Genomic DNA, 18918 nt, shown 5'->3' with positions numbered 1-18918 from the left:
GAAAAATATGACTTAACTGCAGATTACTAGTAACTTTATGGTTGTATGCTTGACAACGTATGATTCATGGTCAAAGTTGAACCCTTTCTTCTTGGCCTATTCAACCCAACCCCAACTTATAATTAAATACCAAAAGTTCACTCATTAACTTGATGGTAGCTACTAGCTGCAGGTGAACAACTGAGTTTATAGCTATACACTGGGAAAAATAACATTATAGGCTTAAATATCAGTTAGATAACACAATGACAACGACTTTTATTATGCTAAAATAATGTAGGTATATGAGATTCTTAGACTCTACATGTGAGGCCGGTTGCATGTACATGAAAATTCTGATAAATGTACTCTATATTGTAATCGGCTGCTGTTTGGTTATAAATAATAAAATTATGTGCTTTAAAGTTTAACTTAAAAGCTATTATAGTTTTCAACAAGAAAACTCTGCTAGTATATACTGGCAAGCCAGTGAGGTGTGTCAACATTGATTCTCAAGTAAATGACACATTTAACACTACTTACCACTTGCTTCCTCTTAATACTCACTTCCCTGGTTTCTACTGAGTTCACATATCTATGCATGGTATAACACTTAAAAGACTGTTCAAGCTACAGTGTTTATGACTAGATATATTTAGCTACAGGCTGTGATGTGGTTATGTACAAAATGTGAAACCAGATCTAAATATAACTTTAAGTTAAAGCAATAAACTATTTGCTGAAAGATCTTACAGTATACAATAACATTAGAATTTGCAGTTACATGCTTTCTAGGAGCTACAGCGGGAAGCTGGCCGGGACTTGGCCACTAATTGATGTTCCACTTAATATACCGTGGTCTGTCACTTTTGCCACAGCAAACTTGAGGAGGTTTGCAAAAGTAGCATAATAATGTATCTTATTGCAGAATAGGGTGCACTTACAAATTACTAATGACTACTAGACTGCGAGGAATATAGCATTAAAACACAATGCTAGACTAGAACATTTCAAAAATACTGATTTAAAAGTTTATTGAATGAGGAGTTCATTACAGGAGTGTATTGAGACAATTAGCTATACTCTTAATAAGATCATGCATGAATGGAATTACATCAGATTTGGCTCATTTATAGTACTATATTTAACCTCATCCTGATTTTTTATTTATGACATTTCCCATGGGGAAATCATTAGAAAGTTGCAGTCATGGTCCTTTTACAAACCTGTAATGAACTAAACCACATGTACATGTCATGTTTGTCATGTACATTATTCTATTAGAGTAATTGCTGGAATAACTATATTAATGAGATCCATGCACATTGCCAGGTTTTTCACCACTCACGGCCAGGATTTTTTGAAGGGGGGTTCCAGCACCAGCATTGAGTTACTAGAAGCAGGGGTCTGGGGGCACAGCCCCTAGCCGCTGAGAGACTTTCAATATTTTAATAAATCAAAACTCAGCAAATTGCTATATTTTATGCAAAAAGTACATTAATTATGATGCATTAAGTGCCCCTGGGATGAAGGTAGTACTAGATAAAGTCACCTAGTGGAAACAGACAGCATAACACATAGAGACACATATAGTAATCTGTAAGTGATGGTTATATCTCACTGTGGTATAGAAGCCATGAATCCACTGATACAAATGACAATCAAAACAATATAACTATACAAATATGCATAGCATGAATTCATTTTGCATAACACAAGTGATAAATTACTGGAGCTCTATATCTTTAAACACTGCACACCAAAGCTATAGCAGTATAAGGTCATGCTAAGTTTTGCATTTAATGTTGGAATGTCTGAAAAACTTCATATGGACATGGATATTTACATGCATGTTCTATTAGAGTATACCTGACTGCTCTATTAGAGTATATACCTGACTGCTCTATTAGAGTATATCGATCTTTTTAACAAGTTTTGAAGAGGGCTCATGTTACCTCTGTAAATCCTTCCCTGAGAGATGAATGTAAGTTTTATCAATTGTTGCGCTGTGCCATTACACTATATTGCTCTCATTTTGTCCTGCCACACTAAATGGTGTGTTAGGATCCTACTTGCAGAAGTCTAAATTTTACAGGGGGGGTTCCTGAACCCCCCGGAACCCCCCCTCCCTACGCCCCTGCAAGTTGCAGGCAGAGCTAACTCAACTTAATGTTTGGTGCTAGCTAAAAAGCATGGCCAGTTGGCAACTGATAGCTGTATTGTAACTTCATTTTGTAGCACCAGATCAATCAAGTTACTCTCTTCAATTACACTGAGTATCAGATACTGAACAGAGCAACGTAACTCACCTGGTGCTAGGTAGCTACTGTAGTACAATCAGGGCCGCCCACAGGGGGGGGGGGGGATTTTTCCCTGGGCTCCAGCCTGAAAGGGGCCCCAGGAGGTCTCATGAAGGGCCCCTTGAATACCTGTTTAAAAGATCGATATACTCTAATAGAGCAGTCAGATCTAAATACTATAATATCTATATGCTCTAATAGAGCAGTCACAGTATTCTTCAGAGGAGCAGTGTAAGCAGCAAGCTTATAAATAAGGAGATATGGTTGGTGAGGTGTAGCTATTGTTATTGTCAGCTTGTAATGATCTTTTTTTTTTTTGGTTTTCGAATTCCAGGTTGGGTGAAGTTGTGATTCAGAATGGAAACCTCCGCCCCACTTTAACTCTTTGCCCTGGGCCCTTAATTTCTCTGGGCGGCCCTGAGTACTATATCCATTGACAAAGATGCATCAGTGAGGAAGAATTAAAAGACATAAAATACCAGTAGTTGGTAATGTCTAAAAAAACAATAACTATATAGCTAGCATAATTATTTTATTTTATATTTTGCTAGCTAATAAACCGCAACAGCTTTGCAAGTGTACGGTGGATTACCAGAGGATTACGGTTCCCGAGTAATCCTCGTGTCTATCAAAAGCGCACGAGTGATAAAAATTTTTTTGATCTTGTTGGATTGCGAATAGGAGGTGGTGGAGTGGCAGGATTGATTGATTGATGTTTATTAGCTCTGGACAGTCGGACAAGCCGCTCTTCCCTATCAGAATGGTCGGAAAAGAACAGAGATCGACAGGAGAGGCCACAGAAATCCCGCGCTGGAGTCAATTGATCTTGCTGGGTTAGTCTATTTGTGTATGGCACCAAACCTGGGGTCTATAAATCTATTATGGTACCATCTAGAATAGCCACGCATGCCTTTGTATGCGCACTATTTTATTTTCTTTATTGCATATTAATTACCGTGAGAAGTATACTGTCTGCAAGCAAAAACTGTGGCCTTTGAGTGTGGGGTGGAGGGAAGAACTGAAGTGAGCCCTTACCACAAAGTGTACAGTGTGTTGTACTAAAATTCCTGTTTATTGAATAACCCCATACCTCTCTTGTAACATTATTTGTGAAAGTCACTTATCATACCTCTTTTACTGGTAACCCATTAACGGCCACTGCCACTGTATGGCGGCATGGCTTCATAACTCACTCTATAATAAATTTTAGTCTCACTATAACTTGTAAAATGTGTTTCAAAGCAAGATGCACTTGTACCGAAACAGACACGTTCATTGAGTCCCGTTACTGGGATAACTGGATCCTTCCTAGACTAGTACGTGTTTGTTATGTAATAGTGTAAAGTATAAACTTTTTATAGTAGGCGAATTATATTGCTGTAAGTAAACTATAGAATAGTTCTTTGGAGTGTAATACACCTTTGTAAATTGTTGGTTGGGATTCTGTTGTTTGTTCAGGCTGGGTTTTTAGCATTAACTTCTATTAATGAGGTTTAACCCATTCGCAGCCAAATTCTGGCTGAATTGCATCATAATAACCATCTATATAATCTAAATACTCACTATAAACTAAAGAAATTGACTATGTTGTTTTTGTTTACATAACAATAACCACAGTGATACCATTAGTACAATCATAAGTGTAGTACTCATGACATAATTTTTTTTGATATAGTGCCATTGCAGATTTGACCTTTGGTGAATTTTATGGCATTTTTGCCCAGAAATTTAATCATTTTTGTCTTTATCTTCACCTGACCTGAAATTGAAAATGACTGTTCTATTAGAGTATTTCAGTACAAGTGTATGTTCTATTAGAGTATTTCAACAAAGCTCTGTATAAAAATGTATGGCCTTCAGTTACCATAATAATTCACTTATCTTAGCACTTTTACCATTGCCTGAGACACATTGGGGTTTGGATAACCGAAGTTCCACTGTACCTCCCATAAAGGCAGGTAAACTCAAAGAATTTTGCAAAAGTGATTATAACTTCAAAATGGAATTACCTATTAACTTCAAATAAAACCAAGTTGTTTAGTTCAAAAAGACCTTTACTTTGGTACCATGTTTTTTTAAACACATCAATTAATGCCTCAGGGAGAAAAAGACAGAAATGGTCAAATTTCTGTGCAAAAGTGGCCACAAAGGTCACCAAAGGTCAAATATGTGATGGCACTATATCATAAAATACATGTATTGAGGAATACTATTGATGTGTAGAGCTTTAATAGTAGTATCACGCCATTACCATGGCGATTACAAATTTCGGGTGGAATAGTATACAGCAATTCATGTAACACTTTCACACCTCAGATCAAAGGAGCTGCCCGGGCTACATTTCGTATGTAGCCCAGCTAGCCGGGCTACATACGAAATGTAGCCTGTCTACAACTGGGCTGTGATTATATAGTCGTAGATGCCGAAATCGATTGTGGGGATCGAATAATACTCACTTGATTAGGATGCACAACTTGGATTTCACCTTGAAAACCACACAAACGGAGAGCGTTTTGTTACCCTTGCCATCCTACGAGTTGAAAAACGTTGGGCTAAGGTGAAAACTAGTGCTATAGCTTATTCATTCGATTGTTTCCGCACGTTTTCGAATATGGACACACCCCCATCACGAAGCTACCACTTTGCAAGGAGTAACCACTCTACAAGCAAGCTTACCTGTCTAGGCCTTTAGTGAACTACGTAGTTTTCCCATAAATGATTCAATAGTACTGACTAAAACATTAAACTTGCGTAACGGAAATTCTCCGTGATATCTCTAGGATATGTCCGTTTATCATAACCGAACGTAACCAGAATGTACTAGCTGCTGACCCATAATCGAAAATTTTAGGTGTGCATATATAATACATCCGGTGGCTACTCTTGTATTGGCTTGGGTGATTGATCATCCTGCATAGGCTATCAGCCTAAGAAGTGTTACATATTAGTTGTAACACGGGGCATTCAGCCTGAGAAGTGTTACATATTAATTGTAACATGGGGCATGCCTTCTGCCCTCGGGCCTGCAGCTCTCGGGCAGTCGGGTATACACATCAGGCAAAGCCCTCATGCCCATGTTACAAATATTACATAAGGAGTTGAATGATACTAAGTTTTATGATGTTTGTGCAATTATTGAAAATACAAATTGAGGTAAAATGTATGGAGTTTGTATTGGAGAAGTCAAAGTGGCCCATCCATCCTGAGACCTTTCCAACAATTAGTATAATCAGTCTATGTCATGATCTAAGGACAGAGAACAAACAAAGGACACCAGTAATGTATAATATTGCTGATGAACAGATAACTTGCTGAATTTTGGGTACTTCCTTCGATAATAATTAATAATGAAATACAACTGCTACTGTTTTATACTTATACCTGGCCTTTACTAGTGGTTATACCTGGTTTACCACTATAGCCCAGTTTGTTCCTCCCAAACCTTACCATACTCTAATGCAAACCTCTTGAGTATGAGCATCATTAGCGTTGACTAGCCATACCTGTAATTGAGTGTCCAATGCCACCTCCCCTTTGTGTACAGCTATCACCAGCAGCTGTAATGGCCACAGCCGGGTGATTTGTTGCAGTGATGTGGTTGTATTTAACCTCAAAACTTTCAATGGAAACTCCCTATTCCAATTCCAACAGTGTAAAGTGCTCCTCTAGTTCATGTCTGTACAATTTGACTCTATGTCTACATTTGTGAATATGTAAGGACATTTGTCCTCTGCACCTTCAAAATTAAATTAAGGTCTGCTTATACAATTTTTATTGTGTCACCTTCATTGATGTATGTGTTATGTTTTTGTACATTATTCAGGATCCTTATTTTATGAGAAACCATCTGGAGATCAACATACTGTATGAATGCAAGTTGTGTCTAACATTGAGGTATGTAAGTGTGTGTATGCATGCGTGCGTGCGTGCGTGTGTGTGTGTGTGCGTGCGCGCTTGGTGTATACTTATGTGTACTTTTGTGTGAATGTACTAACTTATCTATTTGATATCTACATTACTATACATAAAGTACACTTCCCATGTTATCAACACAGTCAAGATTGTTTGTTGTGTAGTTCTGCCTTATCAATGTCATCATAAAATCCATCAAAAATTATTGTCCATGAATGTGCTACCATTTGTGAAACTTTTGCAGATTGCAAGATTTTGTCAAATATCATGTCAAATATCATGAAAGTTTTCCCATAAATGCGGTGCTAGTTGGTGATGAGCAGATTGGTGAAATTTGTGAAATTTGCTTGACAATTAAATGGCCTGTAGTACCCCAGTTTCTTTCATGAGCCATGCCCACTTATTGGGATTGTGCGTCACTGTCTGTAGCTAGACATACATGGAACCACACCCTTTTAGGATGGTGTGTTGCAGCAGTCTGAAGGTATGCACGAAGCCATGTCCATTGCTCTGTGTACGCTTATGTGGAGCCACGTCCACTGTAATTGATTGTCAGGTGTATGTATAATTGTCATGAGCCACGCCTGCTTAATTGTTTACATGCACATTTGAATGGGTGCTGCCATACTTTTGTCCACTGCAGATTATAACCGTGAATAAGTTTGTTTACCCTGCCGCGAAAGTTGTGCCATCAAAACTTTCCCTTATATGGTAGTTTCCCAGCTCGAAATATTGTGCATGTATGTACCGTGCAGCCTCCATGCATGTTTACTGTAACATGAGTGTTTCATGTATGTGAGGTACATGTACCATGCATAAAGTGACCATCTTCCAGTATCATGTATGTACCATGCATAGTACATGCATGTTGGCATGGTGCATGTAGAATCCCACAATGAAAACTGACGCTCGGTCATTAGATTATAAATACAAATTGAAACTTCAAAGTTATTGTGTGTGTATGACTGTTCTACATACTGTAGGTGATCCCAAGTAGTCAGTGATGCTTCATATAGCAGAGTGGTAGCTATTACAGCTTCACATAGCAGAGTGGTAGCCATTACATATAGCAGTAACCATAGCAATGACATACACTATGCATGCCAGGTTTTGGTATCAGTGCATGTTATGACATCATGTTGACAAAAGATGCATGTTAGTATTCATGTTACATGCATGCAACATGTAGGAAACATGTCTGAAATTCATGGCTTGTTACATGAAACATGCTTGTATGTTAAGGTTATGGAATAGTCTTAAAATGCGTGGGCGGAACAAATTACAAAACCTGCTTTAAACCAAGCAGGGATAAATAATTTCAACAACTGTGTTGTGTTAGCAATACAGGTAATTGTGCTTGTTTGTTTTACTGCAGAACAATGACTGTTCTTCGGTGTGTGGTAGCTATGTTTTATAAAAATGTGCTGCAGAAAACCAGACTAACAGATTACTAAATCCTTATAATTTCAACACAAGTGACTAAACAACTAAAATATCTAGGTCCTGTGGAAGAGATTTTTTAAGTTAGTGGTTGTATAGACGTTTTATTGAACTTTTAGTAGTTTTTAGAGTGAAACAAACTCTTTGAAGGCTTGTATCTGAGTCACTGGGAAGAAACACGCCAAAAACGCTTCCACAGGACTTAAATTTAATGCACAGTATCACTATGCCCCAGGAATGCCAATAGAGCCTGCAGCGGAAAAACATGGTAGTGACAGCTGGAGCTGAGCGGCTTACCTGTGTTACTACAACAAATTGCAGTGTTCCACCTGCCTCAAACTACACTATAGCTACATAAAAACATTAAATATGAAGGGCTTCAGCTTCATTTAAAACTTGTCATGCTGCTAGACTGGTTTTATGGGCTTCTCAAAAAGTATCGATAGGCATTCAAAATTTTGATTGATTGCCCGTGACTATACCGTAACCTTAACACTGATGACATACATGTTTAGGAGATCCTGTAGGTTGCATGTAGCATGCATGGTACATGTATGTACAATATTTCGAGCTAGGGCTGAAACAGAAAACATATTGGTTGACTTAAAAGAGTGTCTATGTATTATTAGAAAAATTTGGCATAATTTCCTTTGATGTCCTTTAATGAGGTTACTAATCCAATAGAAACCTAAGGTGGGGTCACTAACTAGTTAGTAACCTGTGGTCTAGTTGTCAATTGAGATTAAACAAACACCAATTACATGTTCCTATAGGCATGCAATAGCTGGTACATACCGTAGGTAGGGAAATTTTTGTGGTAAAAATATTTTCGTGGTTGGTCTGAGACCATGAAAATATTTTTAACGGAATTTTTTTAATCACGAAAATTTTTTTACTTCAATTATGCAGCTATACAAAGTTATTAAAGTAAGCATAGTATTAGAATAGTTCTTGTGCTTATAATGCATTATTTAAAAGTATATAGTTAACAATGTATCGCCCTCGTCAGTATCGCCACACACAAATATAATTCGCCGGTGCCTATAAACAGCTGGCATTATTTACAGTCCAGTGCTTCGTTTCAGTTTTGGTTGCTGTAACTCCCGAGCTTTGCCTCTTCGCGTCTGAGTCAACCTGAGTCCCTTGGTCAGCAAGTAATTAATTCTGGTGCCACGCCCTGTTCTTCGCGATCTGATTGGAGGCCATCAATTTTCCAGCTACACGGCCGGGTACATTACCAAAAGTGTATCTACAAACAAACCAAAGAAAGATAACTTTGAGATACAGTACTAAAAAAAAGTTTGAGTAAAAACTTTTTCGTTGGTTGTCTGCACCCACGAAAATATTTTTACTCGAAAATTTCTGAAACTAAAATATCTATACACGAAAATTTCTCTGCCTACAGTAGCTAAAATCGGTAAGTCATACTACAACAAAATACAGTTTCACTGAAGTTTTGGCATTGATCCAAAGTTAATAATATTAGTACCTCCTGTTATCTGAAGAACTGGCTGTATACAGCTCTCTTTTTGATCAACAACAGGTTGGATATGTTGTTTTCCACTTGCAACACTTGTCTTTCTTGAGGATGCCTCTTCACCTGATGAGGTAAGCTCTACCTTTGGTTTTTGTTGCTCACATCAACTCCATAATCTGAGGTAAGCTCATTAAGCTTTGTAGTTGTTCTCTTATATGCCCTCATACCTTCTTTACTATAGTGGCCATGTCTGGCTCATTATCAACTGTTTGTCTATGCCACTGTCAAATAGACGAGTAGTGTAACTTTCTCACAAGCTGTGGTTTGTAATAGTAGCCACTATACCCAGCACTTCTTCATCAAATCAGGAACCACTTTTTGTAAAGTGTTATGGCCACATGGTGTCCTTGGATACCAAATATCACCATCAGGTTTAGGAAGAGGTCGAAGAACGAAGCGTTTAGGGGCCATACACATCTTGTAAATGTGGACAAAACATCATTTAGGATATTTGGTATTCTCATACTGAGTTACCTCCTTTGGCTGCTTTGAATTACTGCTTAACCCTCCCTGATTTGTTTTTGACACATCTTCTCAATAGTGCAAATATGTACGAGACCCTGGCTTTTCAATTAGCTCAGTCTGAGAGGGAGAGTAACGAAGGCGTATGTGCTCTTTACCACTTCTTAATGGCAGACCGATGTATGAAGCAGCACAGTTGGAGAATCATCACCTAACAATTTCAGGAACAATCTCAGGTCCCACAGTTGATTTTCATCTTCCGAATTCCACTGCTTCTTCAGTAACTGCTTGTGATTTGGGTGAACCATACACACATTGCCCTTCACTGTTGTCACTAACCACTCCAGGTGTTGCACAGTCACGAACGTCACTAACACCTCGACTAAGAGCTGAGCTCTTGGCTTGCCTGTAGATATTCGATTTTGTCAAGTACTTTAATCACTTCTTCGTCAATAATAAAGTCTTAATCCACACAGGTGAGAAACTTTCCTACACTTTCTGGCTTCAGTACTTCACTTCCAACTCCACTTAAGGGCTCGAAAAAACTTTCCCATCCTAACGAGATTGGATCTTGTCTTCGCCATTCACAAAATTTACTGTTCTGGCTACTGCAGCTTCCTTAGATTGCTTGGAAGTGCCGTAGCTAGTTTAAATTTTCTAAACTACTTAGAGTGCGCATACAAGGTTTCTATGTGATGGGCCGAGGTAATTAATTGTGGGTAGCCGAGCCCACATCATCAGAGGGACACTAAATCACGTAGAAACCTTGTAGGCACACTCTAACTATAAAATAAACACATTCAAGGGACTTCATTTCAAAGTATTACATAGTAAAATATTACTGTATAGTGACAGTGTTATCTAACATGTCTTGTAGTCAGGATGAGTGGAAAGAGTGAGTGTTGTGTTACGCATGTTACAAGTGTTAACCAGCTTGAAATTATAGCCAGTATTGTTATTCAGGGATAGATGCATATTTAACATGTTCTTAGCTGCATGTTTTATTTATTTATTAAGGCTTTACAGCACAAGTGCTAAAGGTCTGTAGGACACCTGGTCCTACAGCCTGTTTAAAGTGTTTGTACATGTATAACTGTTCGCAAGTTGTTTTTCTAGAAGAAGTACCTACCCTTTATGGTATACCAGTATTGTAAAAGCACCACTGCAGTGCAATGTGGAAAAAGAATAGCACAACGGTGTTAGTTGTTTTTTTAGTACTGCAAAATCATTTACTAGTTCTAGTACTCGATTTTAAGAGCAGTTTTAGTTACTGTAGACCACCAATTATAGATTCCTTGCTTCCTGTCACCTGCCCTCATGGTAATTTTCGAGCCACATGCAGATTTATTATTGCATTTGATAGTCACGTGAGCTAAATATTAATACTGGCAGTTGTGTGGTCGTGTCATTGGGATGAAGACTAGGTTATTGGATAGTTGGACTGATGTTACATACTATAATATAGTGTGTGACATCTGGCCTAATACTAGTAGTGAATCTCTTCTAGTAGCCATTGGTAAACTTGAGATGCACATCAACACGAGTCCCATTCTCAATCTGTTATTACCATTCAGAAAATTCGTACTGTTAAAGTTGATGGTACAGAGTCAGGCTAGTAAAGTACAGTACCTAACTAGCACATATCTCTACAAGCATGGCAAACCCAGCAGCCCTACATACATACGCAGCTAAATGCCTTTCTGGAAACACTACTGAACACTTCCGAGTCAAATCTAACCTTCTAGAGGTTTGAATCTTAGTAAAATCTGTCAAATTACAACTAACTTTGAATCTACAGTGTAGCTCTCCTGAATTTAAGAGAAAAAGGTTGATGTTGTGCTAGCTACTTCTAAAAACCAGGCACCATGCAGTTAGCTAACTCATCTGGACTTAACCATTAGGTTTTTGGTCGAATGTGCAATTATACATAATTAATTATTTTATTGCAATTCTTGGATTTTGTAATTCTCGGATTTCCTAATTCATGAAATTTTCATAATTTTTCAGTTACGTTGCTATGCACTGCTAAGGAAGTGCTTGTTAAACAAACTGCTTTTAACAACATATTACGCACAGAAGTATCTTCTAAACTGTTTTATAGTTCAACTGTTGTGTTTTTTCCCACAAATTCTCTCAACAAAGCCTCAGAGCTGCTCTTCATTTTCGTTCGCATACGTAGGGGATACGCCCCTTTCCCAACTCAAGGGGATAGGCTATTCCTGGTAGTCTATGAGGCTAGCATTGTTGTTTCTCAATTGTTAAATGCCTGTAAAACCCGAAGGGAAGGTAATTCACAAAGTCTGAGGAGACTCACCACACCTGTATTTCAGACCACCAAAAAGAAACCACCTTAGAGCAAAGTTTACCTGTGCGGAAGTTTAGTATAGCATACTTTTATTTCTTACGTACGTAAAAGCTACTTTTACCATTTAACAATTCTGCTCACGTGGGTGCATACGGAGAAACATAGGTAGATAGATAGGTACACACACTTTTATGAAAACAAATTCAGTAAACCAGGTGCGTGCCTGGTTTAAAAAGCAATTTAGAGTTAATGGGCTGCCTTTAATGTTCTTGATATTAAATAATAGATTTTAACAATATGATAAATAATAGCCGCCTGCCGCATGGTATTTTTTGTCTGACTAGGACGGGAAACAAGGTATTTACAATTGTTGGCCTTGGTATTAGTTCTAGTCAGTGGCATATCTACACCCGAGCATACCCGGGCATTTTCCCAAGCATCAGTTCACCTTGCACGGGCATCAGAAAATCTGCTGGCACGGCAGCCACACATGAAAATACACTGTTCACAATCTAATAATCATTACGATTCTATCCACTACGGTGCCATTGACTTTGATTATAGCAAACGCTTGTCGCTTGCAGCGAATTTTTGCATGGAAAATAAGCGCTGTGCGTTTAATTAAGTCTGACTTACTAATAATAGTCCCATAGATTACAAGTTTAAATCTGAAAAACAGAGATGTCCCCAATGGTGCCAATTTGTTGTCACATTAAAGTGATGATAGTTTGGAGTTGCCCTGTTTACAGACCGCATGAAATGGAAAATACTCAAGACAACTAGCTGATTGGCTACTTGATTTCAGTAGGTGGAGGTCTAATGCTGAATAATCAATGCCCGGATTTATTTTGATACAACTACGACGAAGAAATGTCAAGGGAACAGCATGAGAGAATTGCTGTAGTAAGACACTTTGTCTGTAGGACCACTCAGCAGGGTGTGCCCAAGTAGAGTTGGTGGCTGGTTACAGGGAATTGTGCCCCTACTGAGTAGAATGAACCGGTGTCATGACAGTTTTGTGATCTGCTCAAGTACAGTCAGTGAAAGAAATCTATCTGTTCAGTAGTGTTATTCATTCAGAGTTGAAGAATCCTTATGTGTGGCACGTGATGCTACAGTCCCACACTTGATACATGCATTGTAGCTAGGGACTAGCATGGAGTAATTGTAGACTGATAAGCTATTCTATATGCATACAGATAAAAGTTAATAACTGTAACTAGCCATGACATGGGCTTGAAAGTAACAATTTAATGAATGCACATGATCCCACACAAGTTGTTCACTGGACTAGATGTACAGATAATGGGCTTGCCTGGTATCATGCTTGGGTTAGATATGCCCCTGGTTCTAGTACCTCCTGTTTGTCCGGTGTTTGTAGAAGTTTTAGTTAGTTTAGTTCTAGTACACTCAGTGTACAGGAGTTTTAGTTAGTACTAGTTTTAGTACCCAGGAGTTTTGTTGACAGTAAATAAGATGAAGATTTTTATGACTTCACTTGCAGACATGAGCAACTTCAATAAATTGTGATAATTGGTAGTGGTCTTTGCCTTTCAGGTTTGCTTTTGTCTGAAACCTTTTAATTTAGTATTAGAACCAAAAGTTCAAGAAATGTTTTCTTTAGCTTTAGTTTTTGAACCAAAAATTCTCACGCCCTGTAGTGTTGTTTTGGCTAGAACTAAAAGTACTTTTAGTACAGTGGTTTATTTTTACGTAGTTCTAGTATACTAAAGCTAAATCAAAATTATGAGGTGTTTTGGTTCTAAACTAAACTAAAACCAATGGAAATTTTGGTTAAATAACTAAAACTAAATCAATACGGTAATTACATTTATTCATTATTCACTTGGTATAGCTACACCTGGAGCTTATAAGTGCCAAAGAAACAGAACTAGAGAATTCTTCAACATTGGCTTTGTGAATTGGTGGCTTATAAATGTTCTCACTTCAGGGTTTCAAGGAGATGTGTATCATTCATTCAACAATACAAATGTACAGTATTTGCTTCACTGTAGGCCATTACATGTTGTCCCCTGTGTGGTTGATCATCATGCTAGTCCTCTATAGTACAACCATTGTGAACTTGTAGTGTTATTAAATGTGTATAATTCACTGTAGTTATACTCAACTATACATGTTGAAGATCATCATAACTAGAAGGTGGCAGCTCATTCCATTCATTAACAATTCTGCAGAAAAAAAAAACATTGTTGGCAGTGTGAGGTGTTAGTTGTTGATAATATGAAACATAATTTGTGAAATTGTCAGGTGGTGAAGGTCTGTGGCAAAAAAAATAGTTTGGAATTTGCATGGCTGGTTCTTGGTGGTTAATTCTAGATAAGAGTATCATGCAGTCTGTTCCTGTAGCACTTCTATGAGTGGTACACAGGCATCCCAGTGCTGGCTCACTGGGTGGCAATAGCTGTGTTTCATAGCTGCTGGAGGCTTTGCTTTGTGTGTGTGTGTGTGTGTGTACATGTACGTGTATGTTTACTTACTAATCTCACTACCATACAGTGGAACTTTTATATAACAGACACTGGGCTGACCAAAATCTTACTTTTATAAGGAAGTTGTCCTTTTTCAGAGGTAAAAGTGTATTGCTAGAGGTTTATGGGGACTTAAGAAACTGTAATTTTATGGAGTATAGAATCCTTTACACTGAGGGTCCATTAACAGTTGTATACTTGCAGTTTAGTCTTACTTACACTCATGCTCAGTCTTGTACACAAATACACACTCTAATCAGTCAAATGTGTATATTATTATTATTGTATACTACAGGGTAGTTACCTTGCTCATACTCAAGGAAAGAAGCACCAATATAACTGAGTTTCGTTGTGATTAACAGCTGTCCATAGTATGTGTGTGTAGAGGGGTGTTGTGTTGTGTGCGTTCGTGCATGTGTGCGTACGTGCGTGCCTGTGTGGGTGTGAATATGCATAGTGTGCTATGTTTGCTGTTATATCACATTCATCTAGTTCAGAGAAAGTCCCTTTGACAGAGCTGTATGTGTAGGATAGTGTAGTTGTCTACCAGAAATAGTGTAGGAGGTTACTTGATGATCCAACATCTCACATGTGTCTAGCATGTAGTGAAGTTATAGTCATCCTGTCTGGTTTACTTAGAATAGCTTTTTTTGTCACCATTAGCTTTTACCGAGTTACGCTTGTCTGGCAGCATCATAGCTGAAACCTAAGTGTAATGGTCACTTTGCTATTTCAGTAATTGATAGTTGGGGTGGGCATTCAGATGAAAACAATAAGGTTGGCACTATTTCCATTCTAATGCAGTAGTATATATTGATCCACCAGTCATAGCAATGTTACGAAACAACAAGTATAAGGAAACATTAAGATTTTAATCGATTAGGGATCGAAATAAAATAAGAAAGGTTGCCTACACCTGAAGATATACCATGGTACACTTAATCCCTAATTCAGTTGTGGGTGGCTTCACCGTGAAATTTGCAGGGCCTGAAACAAGCAAACTATCACCATAAAGCACTTTGTACTAACAGAAATCAATGAAACATTTTGTTCTCTATCCTTTACAGCTCACAGGTATAGGTGTAGCATGAGTTCCAAGTTAGTGCTTCAGAGTACTTCATTTGCACTTGGTGCAATGGCACTGGGTTTGCTTGCTGTTAGACACTGTTTACCTATTCACAGTGTTGGGAGTAATGCGTTACTTATGTAACGCGTTATGTAATAGTATTACTGTTGTGGTAATATAACGAAATATGCTATAAAAATAGGTAATATAACTAGGGCTAAAACGAATATACCGAATATTCGAATTCGTATTCGATTCGACTTCGTTCGAAGGAATTATTGAATTCGAAACATCGAAATTACAGTAAAGATGGTGGACACTAGTAATGAGGAATCTCTGTCAGTCTCTACAACATCAGACACTGGACTAGAGATGTACCAATAATCGGATTGGTGATCGCGATCGGTTGCTGATTTGCCTTCCATATTCAGTAATAATGGGCACAAACGCTCTATGAATCTATTAGTTTGCATGGCCAGCTATCAAAAGCCTTTTTGCTCGCTACAAACAAACAGAAAGCCTCTCTACACTATTCTATAAAATGCTAAGTTACGAGAAGCCATACGACAGCGCATGTGAGTACTGCTATTAGTGTTAAAGTATTCTTACCCAGAACAGTAGCTGTTAGCTGCACTTTAAGAATAGAAAACTGCACTACAGGAAAACTAAAGTGATCACCTGTATATTACAGCCATCTTGGTAACTAATCAAAATACGGAGTAATCCAGACAAGGGAGCATGTATCATAGTAAAATATTTGTGGTGCCTAATTGTCTGGGTTGTGTAATAGAGGCCACACCACCATAAGTAGTTGTGCAATATAGTAAAGTTACATCACTTCTCTTTTCTCAATGCTACAAATCATTAGAATATACATCATGTAGTAGCTGCACCTGTAGTTCTATTTGATTTACGAATATACAATAATTTAATCGGTATATAATCAGTATCAGCTCTTTTAGGTACAAATTAATCAGATATCAATACAGCTGAAAAATCTTTATCGGTACACTTCTAGTAGCTACATCATCAGACACTTTTACTTCATTTCAAAAGCTGCCTATATACTGTATCAAATTTTAATGATCTTTTACAATTGAATACAAATAATAAGAAATAACACATATACACTGTATAAGAGTATTACACTATATATAGAATATTCTATTATTCGTTCTTGACTAAAAATATTCGTTCTCTTTCATTTAGAATATTCGTTTTAGCCCTAAATATAACTCAAGTTACTTTACTTATAAATGTAATGCATTACCTAAGTAATATAGTTACTGTAACAAATCTAATATCGTACAGTACAATAGTACTGTATATTAGGGACATCGAAGGTGTGGGGGCAATCTGTGACATAATATAACCCAAAAACCTGCCACGATTTTTCCTCACAACGACATGACAGTATTCGTTGGGTAAAACCAAGCCCAAAAGTGTCTTCAGATTGACCCGAAACATTTGCATCAAGTTGCTACAGAATTTAGAAAAAATATATATTCAACAGAATTTTCTACTGCCTGCCTGCCTGCCTGCCTGCCTGCCTGCCTGCCTGCCTGCCTGCCTGCCTGCCTGCCTGCCTGCCTGCCTGCCTGCCTGCCTGCCTGCCTGCCTGCCTGCCTGCCTGCCTGCCTGCCTGCCTGCCTGCCTGCCTGCCTGCCTGCCTGCCTGCCTGCCTGCCTGCCTGCCTGCCTGCCTGCCTGCCTGCCTGCCTGCCTGCCTTAGCACAGTCGCAAGCCTAGAGGCCAAGCAAAGCAGCGCATGGCCACCGTTTTCTGCCAAATAACAAACTCACCAGTGGGATGTGCCTTTTTGGGTTCCTACAAGTGTAGGCCCTCTGTGCCTTGTCTCTTCTTTCGTCTTCAATCAGGCTGCTTGTCTTCTTCATCCAACAAAAGCATATTGAGGCGTTAATTTTCCTTATCAACACTTTCTTTCAGCAGCATATTTAGATGCCACAAAAGTTATTTCAGAGCTGGATTTCAGAAGTGCTTCAGTCCTGGAGCTACTATAAGAAATATACTAGCTAGATATCTGCAACTTTACAATTGGGATCCTGTTGGTGATAGGTTTGCAACCACGCCCATCATGCCCATCAATTAAAGATCTAGGTGAACTAATTGCAAAAGAGTATGGAGACCAAACTTCTTAACAATCTAGCTATTTACTTAACAGTAAACAAGATGACCTCACCCCTCATTGGTCTAGCTAGCTGCACACCCTCAAGATATACTTTAATACAACAGTCACTAGATACTCGAGTACATAAAAGGGATAGGAAACACAATAACGTGACGTCACAAAATACGTATATTTCTATTGGAATTCCGTGTTACATCACGAATATACTCGTTATGCTTGTTGCGCTTGTATCAAAGAGAAACAAATTGTTGTAACGACAGAAATTTGTAACCAACGACTGTGAAACTTTGCTACAGTGAACTCAAGTACTGTTAGTAATTGAGGGAGCTAGGATGGTACCAACCCTCAAGGAAGTTAATAGGCAAAAAATGAAATTGAAAGTGAAAAAAAATTTTTAAATGACCCAAAAACTATTTAAACCCCATAACTTTCTTTGCAAATATATTCTATCCTTTTAAATGTGATAAGGCTATTCCTCACCATTTAACACTGAGAACCAGAGGAAATATCAGAGCGAAACAGGAACGGTTGCTCAAAGAAACGTATCTTCCATTTTTACCAAAAGTTTAAACCACCTAGCAGTACAATGCAAGGGTAAAAGACTGTGTTGGTGACACGCCTAGCTTACCCCAAGACTTGAAAGTGGAACCAGCTATACAAGAAGTGGTATGGAGGAGGCATGAAGGTACTACAGTGGGTGAAAGTACAACAGTGTGCAACAATCACACTTAATGTGATACGATTTGTTACAAAATCTACGGTCTGAATTCTCTTGCTAAAATCTCTCACAAAAGCCTAAGTACCTGCTGTAGTCTGTTGGATTACTATTTACGCTGCTTAGAACACTAATTCCCCTGCTTGAGCACAAAGCTGTCTTGTATTTTCAAGTCATGCACAACAGAAATCAAACTAGAAATCACTTGTGTTTCCTATCCGTTGTATGTACTCTATTATCTATGCTCTAATACAACAGTCATGTATGATATTCTAATAGAACAGTCACAACAGCTAGTTGTGCTCTATTACTTTAAAACTTGTTAATTTAAAAATGAAGTAGCGATCTATGCAATAAAAAGTAGTGAAACAATAGATGAATGATGGTATTACAGCATAACTCCATGGGAAAGTCCCTACTTTGGCACATTAGCTATAAAAAATTATTTTGTTCAATACCAAAGTAGGGACTTTCCACCAAGCTATGCTGTAGTATCATCATTCATCTCTTGCTTCACTACTTTTAATTGCATAAATCCTTACTTCATTTTTAAATTAACATTTAA

The 18918-nt window shown here is 38.1% G+C and overlaps 1 pseudogene; it reads left to right on the top strand.

Moving 5' to 3' along the window:
- Nucleotides 1-18918, top strand: part of LOC136254097 (splicing factor 3A subunit 2-like) — a 51506-nt pseudogene that overhangs the window by 17914 nt on the left and 14674 nt on the right.

Source organism: Dysidea avara, chromosome 4, assembly GCF_963678975.1.
Source record: "Dysidea avara chromosome 4, odDysAvar1.4, whole genome shotgun sequence".
Classification (NCBI taxonomy): domain Eukaryota; kingdom Metazoa; phylum Porifera; class Demospongiae; order Dictyoceratida; family Dysideidae; genus Dysidea; species Dysidea avara.
The sequence above is the reverse complement of the archived record's forward strand: the minus strand, read 5'-3'. Positions and strand labels throughout refer to the sequence as shown.